The sequence below is a fragment of the Saccopteryx leptura genome, chromosome 6 (genome assembly GCF_036850995.1).
Source record: "Saccopteryx leptura isolate mSacLep1 chromosome 6, mSacLep1_pri_phased_curated, whole genome shotgun sequence".
NCBI lineage: Eukaryota > Metazoa > Chordata > Mammalia > Chiroptera > Emballonuridae > Saccopteryx > Saccopteryx leptura.
In genome coordinates this window covers 40,221,606-40,238,272 of record NC_089508.1, presented here as the reverse complement: position 1 = coordinate 40,238,272, position 16,667 = coordinate 40,221,606, and the positions used below count along the sequence as shown (strand labels likewise).

The window sequence follows — 16,667 nt, the reverse complement described above, 5'->3', positions numbered from 1 at the left end:
AGGCTGAATTTGACACCATAGGCAGAAATTATTGTTTGATTCATCAATGTAAAAACTATATTCTGTATTGTAATATAATTTTTATTATAAAATATTTCTTAGGTTGCGTATAATGTACAAGTTATAAGATTAAACATAAAATTGCTCATGGTCTTTTGCCAAAGGCCTGTTCTAGGTATACTTTAGAGACCACCAATATTTGACCATTAAATTAAATGAAGGAAACCCAGCAGCAAATAAGAAAACTAAATACATGAAGTGTATGTATTTCTTACAAAGATTCATGAGCAAGACTGGACTTAAGTGTGGTTGTGAAAGAAGTAGAATTCCTTTTTGATGTTATTGAGATCTTTACTAAATCCCTTCCTAAATATCTTTTACTCTATCTCACCAACGTGTGTCAAGGCAACTTGCTTGAGGTGTATTAAAACTTGACTCTAAAAGATCTAAAGACTTTCATATTAAGATGTAAACGTCTGTCTCAGGTAAGAACACCCAAACTATCTTCCTTACTAGATACACATATAAATTAATTCGTAGAATTTTAGTCTTCAGCCTTCAGATGTGTGTTGGGAGAGCACTGAGTACTGAGCAAGAGAGTAATGAGGTTCCTAGAGCATATACCTGAGGGCATTTGGTACTCACCTACGTTCAATCACTTAAATGGATATTAATGACTCTTGGCCTTTCCTATAAGGTACTCCTTACTACATTTTACCAAGAAAAATTACTGGCTGAGTCATTGGCAAAAATATCTTAAGTACAGTTCCCAGATAATAAAAACATGAGCCCCAGTAACACAAGATCTCTAAAAGACCACACTCTGAGCATGTAAATGCAATCACTCTATGTCATTTAAAGCTAAAAGTTAATTTTGCTTCCTCTGTAAGGATTGATGAAACTGACATGAAATGATATTTCTACTTCCACTTTTGCTTTCCTAAAATCTCTTCTTGGTACTACAGCAAGAGCAAAACAAATCAAATCATGTAACTCCCCTGCATAAGAACTTCTAGTAGTTTTCCCTAACGTTTAAAAAGAAAGTCCTTACTGTGGTCTACAGATATCCTGCCTACAATAAACTCTCTCTCTCTTTCATTATGCTCCAGCCATCCTAGAGTTCTTTTTCTTGACATGCCATTCTTACTTCTACCTCACGGCCTTTGTTCCTACCTGCCACTCTTCATCTCACACTTATAGTGACCTGTCTGGTCCCCATCGTTGGCTATTAAGTTTTCAGTCTTGGCCTGACATGTGGTGGTGCAGTGGATAAAGTGTCAACCTGGAACACTGGGGTCCTGATTCAAAACCCTGGGCTTGTCTGGTCAAGGCACATATGGGAGTTGATGCTTCCTGCTCCTTCCCCCCCTTCTCTCTCTCTCCTCTCTAAAATGAATAAGTAAAACCTTTTAAAAAGAAGTTTTCAGGTCCTGACTGCTTGGCTCAGTGGTAGAGTGTCAGCCAGGTGTGTGGAAGTCCCGGGTTTGAGTCCCGGCCAGGGCACACAGGAGAAGCACCCATCTGCTTCTCCACCCTTCCCCCTCTCCTCTCTCTCTCTCTCCCCCTCCTACAGCCAACGCTCCACTGGAGCAAAGTTGGCCCAGGCGCTGAGGACAGCTCCATTGCCTCTGCCTCAGACTCTAGAATGGCTCCAGCCACAACGGAGCAACACCCCAGATGGGCAGAGCATCGCCCCCTGGTGGGCATGCTGGGTGGATCCTGATCAGGCACATGCAGGAGTCTGTCTGCCTGCTTACCCAATTTTAACTTTGGAAAAACACAAAAAAAATTTTTTTCGGTTTCTAATGCTAACCTGAATTTTTCCCACTACCTGATGCTTTTCTACAGATGCCTCTGCCAAGTTTGTACCAATGACAGGATAAGCTCTACAGTGACTTGTGGGATGGGGGTCAATGGGTATTATGTTAGCTTTTGTCCTGCTAAGTGGGATTTTTAAGGGGTGTGTCAAAAGGAAAGGACTGTATGTTAGAAAGAAACAGATAGCTTTCTTAATTTATTCATTTTTTTAGAGAGACAGAGAGAGAGAGAGAGGAGAGAGAGAGAGAGAGAAGGGGGGGAGGAGCTGGAAGCATCAACTCCCATATGTGCCTTGACCAGGCAAGCCCAGGGTTTCAAACCGGCAACCTCAGCATTTCCAGGTCGACACTTTATCCACTGCGCCACCACAGGTCAGATGAAACAAATAGCTTTCCTTGAGTAGAGAGAGCAGGAGAATGGAGGTAACGAGTGGAAGCCAAACTCTAGAAAATGTTATGATTTTTTCCCCATAGATTTGAAAGGAGAGAGAGGAAGAAAACAAGAGAGGAAGAAAGAAAGAAGCATTTGGTACTGGCACAAGAACAGGCTACAGATCAATGGAACATAACAGAGAACCCAGAAGTAAATCCACACCTATATGGACAATTGATATTTGACAAAGGAGGTAGAAGCATATAATGGAATAAAGAGTCTCTTTAACAAATTGTATTGGTAAAATTGGACAGGTACTTGCAAGAAAATGAAACTAGACCACCAACTTACACCATACACAAAAATAAACCCAAAATGGATAAAATATTTAAATGTAAGTCATGAAACCATAATCATCTTGGAAGAAAACATAGGCAGTAAGCTCTCTGACATCTCTCGCAGCAATATATTTGCTGATTTATCTTCACGGGCAAGTGAAATAAAAGACAGGATGAACAAATGGGACTATATCAAGCTAAAAAGCTTTTTGCACAGCTAAAGACAACATGAACAGAGTAAAAAGATAACCCAAACAATGGGAGAACATATTCGACACTAAGTCTGATAAGGGGTTAATAACCAAAATTTATAAAGAACTTCTAAAACTCAACACCAGGAAAGTAAACAACCCAATCAAAAAATGGGCAAAAGAACTGAATAGACATTTCTCCAAAGAGGACATACAGATGGTCAATAGGCATGTGAAAAAGTGTTCAACATCACTGATCATTAGAGAAATGCAAATTAAAACCACAATGAGATACTACCTCACACCTGTCTGAATGGCGTTCATTAACAAAACAACACATAATAAGAGCTGGCAAAAAAATAATAATAAATAAATGCTGGCAAGGGTGTGGAGAAAGGGAACCCTCCTGCACTGCTGGTCGGAATGCAGACTGGTACACCACTGTGGAAAACAGTATAGAGATTCCTCAAAAAATTAAAAAGGGAACTGCCTTTTGACCCAGCTATCCCACTTTCAGGACTATATCCTAAGAATACCAAATCACTGATTCAAAAGAAGAAACACACCCCCATGTTTATTGCAGCATTGTTTACAATAGCCAAGATCTGGAAACAGCCCAAGTATCCGTCAGTGGACAAGTGGATTACAAAGCAGTGGTACATATACACAATGGAATACTACTCAGCCATGAAAAAGAAGGAAATCTTACCTTTTGCAACAATATGGATGGACATGGAGACTATTATGTTAAGTGAAATAAGCCAGGCAAAAAAAGAAAAATATCATATGATCTCACTCATATGAGGAATTTAATGAACAATGTGAACTGAGGAATGGAATAGAGGTAGAGGTGGGATAAAAGGGACCAGAGGGAAAGCGGTCAGAGAGAAAGTGGAGGAGAGGATGGAATCAGTGGTAGAGCATCGGCCTGGCATGCAGGAGCCCCAGGTTCAATTCCTGGCCAGGGCACACAGGAGAAGTGCCCATCTGCTTCTCCACTCCCCCCCCTCCTTCCTCTCTGTCTCTCTTTTCCCCTCCCGCAGCCAGGGTTCCATTGGAGCAAAGTTGGCCCGGGCACTGAGGATGGCTCCATGGCCTCTGCCTCAGGCGCTACAATGGCTCTGGTTGCAATGGAGCAACACCCCAGATGGGCAGAGCATCGCCCCCTGGTGGGCATGCTGGGAAAGAGATTAGAGAAATTATATATACATCACATAGTGTTATAGAAAGCAGGACAGCAAATCCTGAAGAGAAGGGGGAGAGTGCTGGGGGGAGGAGTCAAAGGGGGTATCAAGGGGAACATGGGGGTGAGAGCGAGGGAAGTATATTCAGTGGGACACTTGAATCTATGTAAGCACAATAAATTAAAATCAATAAAAATTTAAAAAACAAAAAAGGAAGCAAGAAGCATCAACTCATTGTTCCACTTAGTTGTTCCATTTAGTTGTTCAGTCATTGGTTGCTTCCTTTATAAGTCCTGACTGGGGATCAAACCTGTGACCTCAGCACACTGGGATGACACTCTATCTACTCAGCCACCTGGCCAAGACCAGAAATGTGATGATTTTTCATGAAGCTTGAAAAACATTTTTTTATTAAGTGAGAGGCAGGAAGGTAGACAGATAGACTCCTGAATGTACCCTGACCAGGATGCACTTGGCAAGCCCCCTACAGGGCGATGCTCTGCCCACCTGGGGCCATTGCTCCATTGCTTCAGCAACTAGCTATTTTATCACTTGAGGTGAGGCCATGGAGTCATCCTCAGAGCCTGGGGCCAACTTGCTCAAATCATTTGAGCCATGGCTGTGGGAGGAGAAGAAGAGGGGGAGGGGAAGGTGGAGGAGCAGATGGTTGCTTTTCCTGTGTGCCTGGACTGGGAATTGAAGCCAGGACTTCCATACACTGGGTCAATGCTCTACCACTGAGCAAACTGGCCAGGGCGCTGATAAAGACTTTTCTGTGTAATGTGCAGTATAACTCTTCTCTTGTCTCACCAACATATCTTCAGTAAAGATACCATTGTTGGAATTGTTCTTTTTCTTGGATGGGAAAATGCTCTGGAAAGGGCCTCAGGGAGAAAGTAAGACGTCAGCTTCTGAAACAGAAAAAGCAGGAATTTGAAAATCTGATGGTCCTATGTCTGCAAAAGAGCTCTTTTTCTCAGCCGTAGTTTCCTCTTTTGTAAAATGGGGGGGGGGTATCTTCTTTGCAAAATTATTGTGAGAATTAAATAATACCCATAAGGGGCCTGGTATGGAGGTTGGCCCATTCTAGATCAAGGTCAGTCCCATCCCCTTATATTTAACTAAAATGATCTCTGCAATTCTCACAAATTGATTCTACTTCTACTCTGCAGAACACAAAGGCATTTTGTTACCTTTTTCTGTGATGAAGCTCTAGTTTGGTGAGATCCTGCAAAAAAGAAAATGCATATTAATATCCTTGTATTTAACCACTCCCAAGCTTAAAATGATTTATTTTCAATTATCGTTTTTACTATTCTTTCCTAAGATTAACAGTCAAGGTAAAGATGAAAAGTGAATGTAGGCTTGGGCTGGTTGTCTCAGCAGATATGGCATCGGCCTGACATGCGGACTTCTCGGGTTCGATTTCTGGTCAGGACACACAAGAGAAGCAACCATCTATTTCTCCCCCCTTCCCCCTTCTCTCTCTCCCTCTTCCCTTTTCATAGCCAGCAGCTCCATTGGTTCCAGCATCAGCCTCAGGCACTGAAGATAGTTCAGTTGATTCGAGCATCGGCCCCAGACAAAGGAGGCAGACCCAGTGGCTGGTGGATCCCAGCCAGGGCACATACAGGAGTTTGTCTAACTATCTCACCTCCTGTTAGTTTATAAAAAAACAAACAAAACAAAAACATGAATCTAAGTACTGAAAAAATGTTCTTAAATATTTAAAGGATATGACCAGTACTGATCTGACCATGGCAGCTTTTCTAAAGGCCAAGGATCTATTCAGGTGGTTAACCTTTCTGAGCACTCACTGATGTCATGAATATACCAGCTCTTCTGTGTTTGGGTGCTTTTAGCTACAAATGACAAATATAAAAATAAGAGTGGCTTAAATAATAAGAAAAATTATTATCCACTCCTCTAAAATTAAATTCCCAAGGTAGACATCTCCAGGGATGGGCTCAATGGCTCAACAGTGTGAAAGACCCAGGCTCTTGCCATCATTCCCCTTCTCCCCATCACCTTGCTTCTTTGCAAGATAACGCAGAAGTTCCATGCTCATATGTAGATATAACGGCATATGGCTGAAGAAGATATTTTCTCTCTAGAGACTCTTTATTAGGGAGAAAGAGCTTTCTCACATCCATCTCCCCAGGACTTTCCCTCTGGTTCCACTGTCAGAACTGCATCACATTACCCTTTTCTCACATCATGATACAAATAGAAAAATGATGTTTTTATGACACAAAGGGGTACCTGGATGAGGTTGCTTGGGGCCAATGGGATCATCTCAGGGCTTCAAAAGCTGAAACTCACTTGAATATTCCAAAGGCTTAAGGGACCAATACTTTGTCATGTCTATAACCCATTCAAGACATACTAGTGTCTGCTGGCACATAGACTTAGAACACTCTGTGCTAGGCTACAAGAAAGACTGAGAGAACATGTATCCTTATACAACCAGTAGTGAGGGGAGGGGCCGTCTACCGCTGAGGGGAAGAAGGATGTGGTGGTCAAGGATGCCTTATCTATTCTAAGTCTCATAAATACATCATAAGAGGAAGTATTTTGTGAAGACGAAAACTAGGGCTAATATTTTAAGTGACTTGCTTAAAGTCATAAAGCCAGTAAGTGGCTCAACTGGCAGAGTGAAGGCAGACCCAGTGGTGTGCTGGCAAATGTTTAACAACCAGCTCTTCAAATGTAGTTCGTCATGCCTGTTGGTTAATAATTTCATTTAAGATAAAAGTGAAGCAACGAAAATGTACTATATGAGAGCGTACTTGTCTATGATATGACTTCTTTTGCTGAATTGGGTGTTTTTGTGCTATTCACTGTGTAACACCTACACACTTAACACACTTCTTAAGTTTAACCGGCACTGTTAACATTCCCTCCTTCACTTTCTTAAGTCTAGACAATCAACAGAGCAGCAAGTCAAACCCTCATTTGTGGCATTTGCTGACATCCATGGTGTACATCAGGGGTCCCCAAACTTTTTACATAGGGGGCCAGTTCTCTGTCCCTCAGACAGTTGGAGGGCCGGACTATAAAAAACAAACAAACTATGAACAAATCCCTATGCACACTGCACATATCTTATTTTTAAGTAAAAAAACAAAACGGGAACAAATACAATATTTAAAATAAAGAACAAGTAAATTTAAATCAACAAACTGACCAGTATTTCAATGGGAACTATGCTCCTCTCACTGACCACCAATGAAACAGATACCCCTCCCAGAAGTGCGGTGGGGGCCGGATAAATGGCCTCAGGGGGCCGCATGTGCCCCGCGGGCCATAGTTTGGGGACCCCTGGTGTACATACTCCCTCCACAGTCAACTTGAAGCTACCAAAGTGAAATCACGGGATGTGATGTTGGGAAGACATGTGAATAACACAGTATAGAGAATTTTCATCATGCACATATAATATGTGTCATCAACCCCAAGTATAGAAAATAGTAAAATACATTAAAATATTATACTTTGAAAGTGATGAGTTTTAATTACACTTTTGTTTTAAATTTACTTAATTGGTAATTTACAGCTAGAAAAGTTCCTAAAAATTTAACAGCCAGCTCTCCTGAGCTAGTACAAGCCGAGTGCACACACCCTGACATGCTCTTTCCACTCCTTGACTCTCCTTGTTGCCTGTTACTGGCATATTAAAGCCAGGGATGACCCATAGGCCACCAGGAAACACCTGGATACCTGTCATTACTTTTGGTGACTCTGGGTAGTTGCTACCCTTCCTACACTCAGTTTTCTGTTAATGACGAGAACAGTCCTTGCCCTGCCTGTCCACAAGACTTGTGAGGATTAAATTCATTGGTCTAAGTGGCAGTGCAGAGCCAGATATAGAAATAAAGCCTTTGTCATGATGGTCATTTCATCACTAGTTTTATCACTTAACACCAGGTCACCTTTGTTAAGGATGCCAAATGTGTTGCAGCTTTCAAAGGTATGGTTTAGTTTGAGATCTGTGATGCCCTCATTAGAAGTAAACACCCACTGGGGAAAAAAAGCTCCAAATTTTTGCTAGTCTTTCCTCACTAAGAATAGCTATCTATACTGAGAGGAAACGAATTTTTTCAGTTTATAATTTACTCATTTCTAGCTGCTGTTGAATTGTCTGAAAAGAACTCTCCTGGGGTTGTGGAATGCTTCTTAATTTCAATAGTTACATAAAGGTGTTTTGATTTTTCATTGGATTTTTCAAGCTGCTTTGCTTTTTGGCCCAGACCAATTCACGAAGTTATTTTGTATGGATTGTGCCCCTCTGCTCAAGGCAGTTTTCTAATTGTAAACTGGATTAAGTAACCCAAATATCCTAATTTGAAATTCTAAAGTTGAGTGACTTTATAAAATGTATGCCTTGAGTTTGCTGAACTTCTCTTGGGGCTGTAGGCAACTTTTTCTGCCAAAGCTCTTTCTCACATCAAGCTTTTTGCCCATGCTGATCCCTCTGCCTAGAAAGTTCTCCAATGTTTCCTTGCAAACCTGACTCTTTCTCACTCTTCAGTTTAAATGCTACCTTCTTGGCAGGGTCTCCTTGTTTCAAGTCATCTCCCTGATAGTTTATTTATTTCCTTTACAACACTGATCACAACCTGTAATTTCCTTATTACTTACTCCTTTGTCTGTGCCCTCATTATAATAACAGCTCCCTGGGAGTTGGGTATTTGCTCATTGATGTCATTATGTACCCCCAGCACCCAGCACAGTGCCTGGCACACAACAGCCATCTGTTGAATAGATGACCTTGTCTGGCAAAAGCCACACCGTGTTGTAAGGCCATGGCCATATACAGTTCTCTTGAGGCAAGAGCCTATTCTAAAGACTATTCAGGGCTTGGCCTGTGGTGCTCACAGGGCCCATTTTTCTCTCAGGGACCAGGAGGAGCCCAAGTGGCAGCAGAAGACTGTTGACTTCTCTCTGCCCCACCCTAAGGAGGCTGCCTCAGTGATGTCACACAGGACAGAATGCTCTAATGCTTTTCATTCTGTGACAGTCCTTTAAACAGCCAAGTCTTTCAAGATATAGTGGGGGATAGGAGGATGACGGAAGGAGGATTGGGGTGGAGGGTATACCCTCAAAAACTAGTTTAGGGGCACCATTCATTGCTTCATTATAAAGTGGGTATGCAGAAGCCATAATTTGGACTAAACTAAGGAAAAAAGAGAAAACAAGAATGGGGAAAAGGATAAAGGAGATGAAAAGAAAACAGAAGAAAAGGAGAGAAGCAATAAAAAGAAGAGAGAGAAGAGGACAAATGAAGAGGATGTTTGTGAGAATAAAACGTAAAACAGGTAGTGAAGGAGGAGGAGAAAGGAAGAGCAGAACCTGTGTTCTGCTTGGCTTTGTAACTCTTTGGTAGTGTGACTGACTTCAGTGCGAAAGGATGAATGGGTCAGGGAAGGGGGATTCTCCAGGATTCCCTTGAGGGGGTCACTTAAATTGCTGAGATTTATTTTGAGAGGCCTAAGTAAGGCTATCTCAGGGGTGACTCTCCTGGGTGAATTTACAATAGTCATTTTGGAACCAAGAATGTTAACCTTTTCTTTAAATCATGATTGTGGAAGAAAAGAGGAGAGAGTATTACTGATCAGTCTAAGCTGTAGACTCCTCACTGCAGCCCCTGTACTCACCCAAGCCTCCCAAGTACTAGACTAATAATTGCATACACTTAAAGTCAGGATTTGAAAGCCAATCTTTCAGAAAATCTTCTTCCTCTTTGGTAATTGAAATATAAACAGATTTCCAAAGCAGAGTATGATAGTTTTAAAGTATACCTATAAAAATTACTAAACTACAATGTGGGAGTATATTCCTACTGTTTCACAAAAACTATGAACTATGAATTATAACATCCCTAACATGTAGTTCAAAAAAAACTTCTAACACTCTTTTTTTAATGTCCTTTTGTCCCTTTCTAAATATTTTTCTCCCTTAGGATAATATTTAGGGAATATCTAGTATAACATTTAGGGAATATAATATTTAGTATAAGGAAGGGGATAGTATAATATCAAACATATATATTCAGACAATATTAAGATATCTTTGTTTCAAATTTTAAAATGTTTCCTAGTTCATACCAAAATATCCCTGCAAGCTGTATCGAGAAATAGAGAAAGGTGCAGTTTTATCAGCAGTCTGTGGTACACTGTGCAGACTCCTTAAAAATCTCTTTGTGTTCATATTTCTTTTTCTACTTCTGCTACAATTGACAGCTTCCTCTACAAATATAGGGCAGAGAGAAGAAAGGTATGGATGCCTAAAGGAAGGAAGAGAAAGATAGGCAAGACCTTCAAGTTCAGTGCCACTACTGCCATTGGCAACCCTGGTTCTGCCTTATAAATAAGAAATCTTGTTTCCTAAGACACTCCAAAAAATAGTTGCCACATGAGCTTTTCTATCTCAGAATAGTAATGAGTCCACTAGCATGCTAATCATGCTGTTACTTGTCTAAAGTATTAAGGATTCCAATAAGGCAGAGTTACAAAGATCTTTGATCTAATTTTACTTTTTTTTTCTTTTGGCAAGTGTGTGAAGAAGTAATTAGGAAATGTGTCCTCACATGATACTGGGGCTAAGTGCAGAAGTGAATTTTATATTTCTTTATGTACCTGGAAATGATCCATCTTCATCTTACTCTAAGAAATTCTAACCCCAAACAGTGGGTATAATGATTTTGGGGTTTCTTGAAGAGTTGGCCTGCCAATGACCATTTGGTGATACTGTTTGATCCTATTGTTAGGTCCCAGGCCTAAAAGTGAAAGGAACAGAACCTTCACCCAAAAGTCACGTTGAAGAAATTAGAGATGGCTTTTACAGCTTTAAAAGCAGCTAAATATTTGCTGATGACGGAAAGACAGAATAAGAGTTGGGGCAGCAAAGTGGTGTTAGGAGGTACAACCTGCTCTCTACAGTGAGCTCCTGAGATAAAATGGAGAGAGAGGCTCATCATACATTTTATTGGCCAGAACCCAATTTGGCTGTTTTTCCGTGTTCTTTTAAAAGTATCTGTCTCCTACAATGAAGTATTTACATATTTGTTTTTTCTTTGTATATAAAGCAAAGCATTTACACACACACACACACACACACACACACACACACACACACACACGTATTTCTTTAAACTTGTTCCTACAAATGTGGTGTAGGTCAAATCCATGAACAGGTTAAGCTTCTGACAAGAGAGGGAAAAGCACCCCAGCCAATGGGAGCCTGTGCTGGTGATGTACTGCTCTCAACTTCTGATTCATTGGCGGGCTAGGGTTTGTCATTCTATCCCCGGGCGTCTGCAAACAGCGTGGGTCGGTTTTCCGTAGTCTAGCTAGCTAAACTGGATTTTGGCCGCTTGCACGTGCAGTTTCAATTAGGTTTAAGCTGATCTCTAACTCTTCATAGAAGAAGCTGTTACATTTCTGATTATCCTATAGACTTTGAAGAATCTCCTTTCCTTTAACCTCCCTAGAGGTCGTTGGAGGTCCCCAGTGACAGAATCATGTGACTAACACGTGCAAATAAATACAATGTAGGCGCCCACGAGCTAGACAGGAAGCCTGCCAGAAACTCAGAGCATGTGCCCTGTGTGTGCACGTGGGTGGGTAGTGATAAACTGCGTGTGTCGCCTGCCTCCGGGACGCGATAGGGTGGCTGGGGCACTGTCGTGGACCTCCCGGGGTCATTGGGGGAGAATGGCTCCAGAGACGTGGAGCCCCGGGGGAGGGGGTTTGGCGGAGGCCTGGAACCCAGTACGCCTTCGAGCTGCAGCAGCCAGGCGGCGAAGAGACCGCGACCTCGCCCGAGACGGGTCGAAAGGGCAGGGTCCGTCCTCGGGGATCTGTGGACACCGTCCTGGCTGGGAGTGGGGTGTGTATTCGCAGACAGGTGTTAGCGCCGGGGCGGGAGGCGCGGCCGCCCTGGGGAGAGCTTCCGAGTCCCGGCTCGGCACGCCGCCTGGGTCGGAAAGGCTCTCGATTCCCCACGGCTCCTAACAGTTGCACACACTGGTGCCTAGTTCCGATCCGGGACTCAGACACTCCCTTCGACTTCGGCCTGGGGCCCCAGCCTTCGCCGCGACTAGAGCTGGGTAGGGCAGCGCCGTCATCTACGGCCGCCCATCCCCCGCCCGCCCGCCGGCCTCCCGGCCGGCCCTCACCGCAGTTCCAGCCCAACGACATCCGGGTCTCTCCAGCTGCTCCGCCGCGCCGCAGCCGTAGCGGCGGCTGAGCAAGCTGGGCGAGGTGGGGCGGGGCGGGCGGAGGAGTGGGGGAGGGGCGGGGGAAGGACAGCACGGCTCCGTCGTGAGCGCGCCTGCGCGGGTACGCGCTCCAGGCGGCGGCGGCGGCTCTAGGGGCGGGAGCGCGCGCGGGAGCGAGGGAGCAGTGGTCTCGGGGCCGGCCCGGCCCGCAGCCTCGGGTGCTCGGGCGACTGCAGCTCAGGAACGGGTGGTTGGGGAGGGGGGTGGGGGGCTCCAGGCAGGTGGGGCACGAAAGCGATGAATCTTCGGCTCTTCCTCCTCCTCCTCAGGGACCCGCTCTCCGCCTCCCGCTCCAACGCCCGGATGATCTGAGCCGCGAGGGCGCTGAGAGCCGGGGGCCCGGACGCAGCCCGGCTCCTCCCCTCCTCTGCCCCCTCCCCTGCCCGACCTGGTCTGCAGCCGCCGTGGTGACCCCCTTCCCGCTCGCTCCCTGGCCGCCGTCGCCGCCGCCGCCGCCTCGGCTGACCGGGGACCTGCCCGCTCGCGGCTGCTCCGGGTAAGCGCGAAGCTCGGGCCGAGGGCGGGCGGGCGGACGGGCGGGCGGCGCGGGCCTGCGCGGCGGCGGCGGCGGCGGCCAGGCCTGGGGCCTGTAAACAAGCCGGGCGTCTGCCCGGGTGCTCCCGGGAGGAGACGCGACAACTCCACCCCCTGGCCCGGCCTCCCGCTCGGAGCCGGGCTGCGGGCGGCGAGGGGTTAACGCTCCACGAGGGCGTCGGCGGGGAGGCGGGGGCGGGGTGTTGGTGGCGGCGGCTCTCGGAGGGGGCGCGACCCTCGGCCGGGTTGGGTGTTGGTGGCGGCGGCGACGCGGGCGAGGGCCGCGGGCGGGCCCGGCCCGGCCCGAGAGCTGCCGGCGGAACTTTCCCCCGGGCTGCCAAGGGGGCTGCCGGCGCCCCCACCCGCCCGGCCGCCCTGCGCTCCAACCCCGGGGAGGCAGGCCGCGGAGGGGGGGCGTTTCCTTTGGACCGGACTTGGCCTCGAAACACCAAATTCTGTAGAATTTGCTCTAGGATTTATTGGGGACAGAGCTGAGAGGGAGGCTCCTTCAGAACTCAAGTCAGGGATGCCTCTGGTTCATTCATTATTAAGGCGTCGAACAAATCCACTGAAGTCAAGCACACTGATTTCTTCTCGTCTTTTTGACCGTGTGAATTGTGTGGGTAAAGTTGTTGATGTTAGCGTTTGGCTGAGGCATAGTCCTGTTCTGCTGGTAGATGCGAGTTATTTTCTGGTAGTGGAGAGCCTTCTGCCAACCGAAGCTTTAGATACGTTTTGAGAATTTCATCACCTGAGGTATTTTTCGTTTTCCTCAAGCACCGCACGGTACTTTAAAAACCAAAGAGGTCGCCTTAAGTTGTCCAAGCCAAGCAATCTACGCGCCCCCTGACCCCCCTCCAGCCTTAAGTTTTCTGCTAATTGGAGTAATGAGCCGAATGATTTCTAAGGAGTGATTGGAGGAGTATCGAGGTGTAACGATCTGTGGGAGAAAAATATTCTTTTCCCACAGTAAATGAAATTGACGCTGAAAGAAATTAGAAATTTAAAAAAATTGTTTTGAGGAATAAGGTTTAGTCTTTCCAAATTTGCACGTTGGGATTTAAAACGCAACCACTTTTCGGATGCAAAGAGCTCTAAAGAGTCAGAGGATTTATTTGTTTAAAACAGTACTCCGCCGAGCCCTAGGGGTTCCAAGAGCCCTCAGAGGTCCAGCAGGTCTTGCTCTCCAACTCCTTAACCGGAACAACCTCATTTTTATACTTACATCTTTTTGCATGTTGGGTCTTTGCCAAAGATTGCCTTTCTGTAACTTTATAGATTAGAAAACTGACTAGGAAGATAGTGACCCATTCCACCACCTATTTTCTAATCATACGTGTTACCTTTATTAATTTAATATTTGTTTTGCCAATAAATAATTTGAAGCACCAACATTCCCTGGCCTGATATTATAGTCCTGTTCTTATGTGTAACTCGCTTTATACCTGATAACACATTAGGTCATGAAGGGATGATTTTTAACTTAATGAAATGCACGTGAAAATTGCTTAAGACATTTTTGATTTGCTAACTCATTCAACATTTTTTTTTCCACATCAGTGAAGTCGTTGTGGGAGAGGTATATTAGACTGGGAAAGTTTACTGGGTACCTCATCATATTTGAAAAATAACATGGTTGAATGCTGCAGTCATCAAAAATCTTTTTACATGACAAATATATATGCATATGTGTGTGTGTATATATATAAATATATATATGTATTTTACCACGGATTATATCTGTTTATATTTTAGTTTGAAAGCCTGAGTGATGACTATAATTACAGTATAAACTGTTGAAAGGAACATTGCACTAGGAGACAAGAATTGTTTAGTCATGGCTGTGCTCCAAAATATCTGTGTCCATGGATAAGTCCTTTAACCTTTGAGTCTCAGCTTACAAATCACTAAAGCCAAGGGGGTAGATTGCATTATCAAATGTACTGTCTAGTTGTTAAATTTTTTTGTTATTTTGTTCAATATTCCTTAACTAAATAACCTGGTCTGTTTGATGTTTCAGCATTCTAAACCTGATTTTTTGTATGGGTTTTGTTTTATTTAAAAGAATTTTAAATTGGTAATTGTTCTTTAGTAAAGAAATTCCAGGAGGTGGCTTTTATTGACTTTTCTACTAAGATTGGGAAGTGTAGAAAATTCTTGGGAGGAAGGGGAATAGAGATTCCGCAGGAGATAAAGGATGGTTGAGACTACAAGTTTGAACAATCTCATGGCCCTTGGTAGTTTGATGTGAAGGGCTAGTATAAGAAGAACACATTATGAAGTTTTTTCTATCAGTTCTGGTTGTGTCTTGCTTAACTTTTGGGTAAACCTTCATTTAATAATATGTTCCTTAATACCTATTTTTTTTTTCAAAGAAATCTGTAGCAATATCATGTCACATGGTATTACTAAGCAGTTACTAAAAACCTACAGTCTTTGAATTTGTTCAGATGACACCTAGATTCTTTATTTATTATAATGCATAGTAATGTAGCTGATTTTAACTAAGAATGTTTATTTACTTAATAATCTAAAACTAAAGACCTGACATGTGTCCACAGGGAGCTTGTTATCACTGAAATTCTCACCCTTGAGAGCTGGATTAATTTCTTAAGCTGTAAGTCTGTAATCATGTATAAATAATTAAGTATAAGGTGATATTTTGATGATCACCCCAAATGATTATCCAACTCTTACATGGGCACCTGACCCTGAATGTTACTCTCCCCCCCACACAAGTATCACGATGTTTTTTGATAGATACTAGTATTAAAATCAGGGCATGAACATGACTTGATAGTGAATATCACTGTTGACTTTTTTCCGTCCTTAATTGGATCAGGAAGGAAGCAGCCATGTAAGAAAATTAGCTCAAGTTGAGTTCTATAAGGGTTAAGCAAGAAGATGAAACAAGGAGTGGCCCAGTGAAATTAATGGACTTTGGGGGAAGGGGAAGGTTGCTGCATCTAGGCTAAAATTTGCCTTCCTATACCTTGAGTAGTAAGTTTATGCCAGCCAGAATATGTTGTTTTCCATCTCAAATAATGCTGGTGACAAAATGTCAAAACTTCAGTTGCTTCATTTATTTTTTTCACTATTAGCCTTGATGTATAAAGTCTCTGATTTTCCACCTGGGATTATTTCTACCTGGATCCTTATATGAAAGAAGCTTGGGTTAAATTATATCAAAAGATTGATTATATTCTGTTTTTCTTCTAATATCTTATGTGCTTCATATTACTCCCGGAACAATTTTATTTTATTTTGAGGCTGCAGGATATATTCTTTGATGATATTGACCTTTGCATGTCCTAGCTATCTCTGTACTACCTAGATAATCTCTTTACCTAGCTTTTGTTTTGCTGAGGCAGGTAGGAAGAGCCAGAGAAAATGAACAGTTAAGATAGGTGAGCTTCAGAATACTTTTAATCTAAAAATTTAATGGACTTGAGAGTTTTTGTTAGAAATTGAGGGAAAGGTACTGGATTGTAGCGTATTCTGATAAAGTAGACTTGGTACTGTGTTTATAAAACATATGCATCAATTTGAATCTGTTGACCAAGTATATGTAGCATTCATATTTAGAATCCAGTTTGAAAGTAAGTTTTTTAGCTGATATGATTTGAATTAAAATCCTGTGAGACCAAACTATATACTTTTATATTAGAAGAAAGTGAATAATGAAAGCCATAATTATTACCATTTATTTGTGTCTGGCTGTAATTTTTACCACAACCCTCTAAAATTTATGATGGTATCTCTTTTTCACAAATGAAGAAATATGGGTTCAAAGAATCAGTTATATGCCAGCATTAAATCTGTGTCGATATAAAATTATTTTCAAAATATTTCTGAGTGGATTTTTCCCCATTAGATGAGTCTTGAATATTAATATTTCTGATCCAAATCCCTAGAATTAAGAGTCTATAAATTTAGTTAAGTCTTTCAA

The 16,667-nt window shown here is 43.2% G+C and overlaps 1 protein-coding gene across 6 annotated transcripts in view; it reads left to right on the top strand.

Moving 5' to 3' along the window:
* Positions 1–11,659: 11,659 nt before the first annotated feature.
* PPM1A (protein phosphatase, Mg2+/Mn2+ dependent 1A) overlaps positions 11,660–16,667 on the top strand; it is a 43,447-nt gene continuing 38,439 nt past the window's right edge. The window contains exons 1-2 of one of the 6 annotated variants that reach the window (XM_066343965.1): positions 11,660–11,793; positions 12,454–12,680. The gene's annotated coding sequence lies outside the window, so the exon portion shown is untranslated. The other 5 variants (XM_066343964.1, XM_066343963.1, XM_066343962.1 and 2 more) reach the window with 5 other exon arrangements.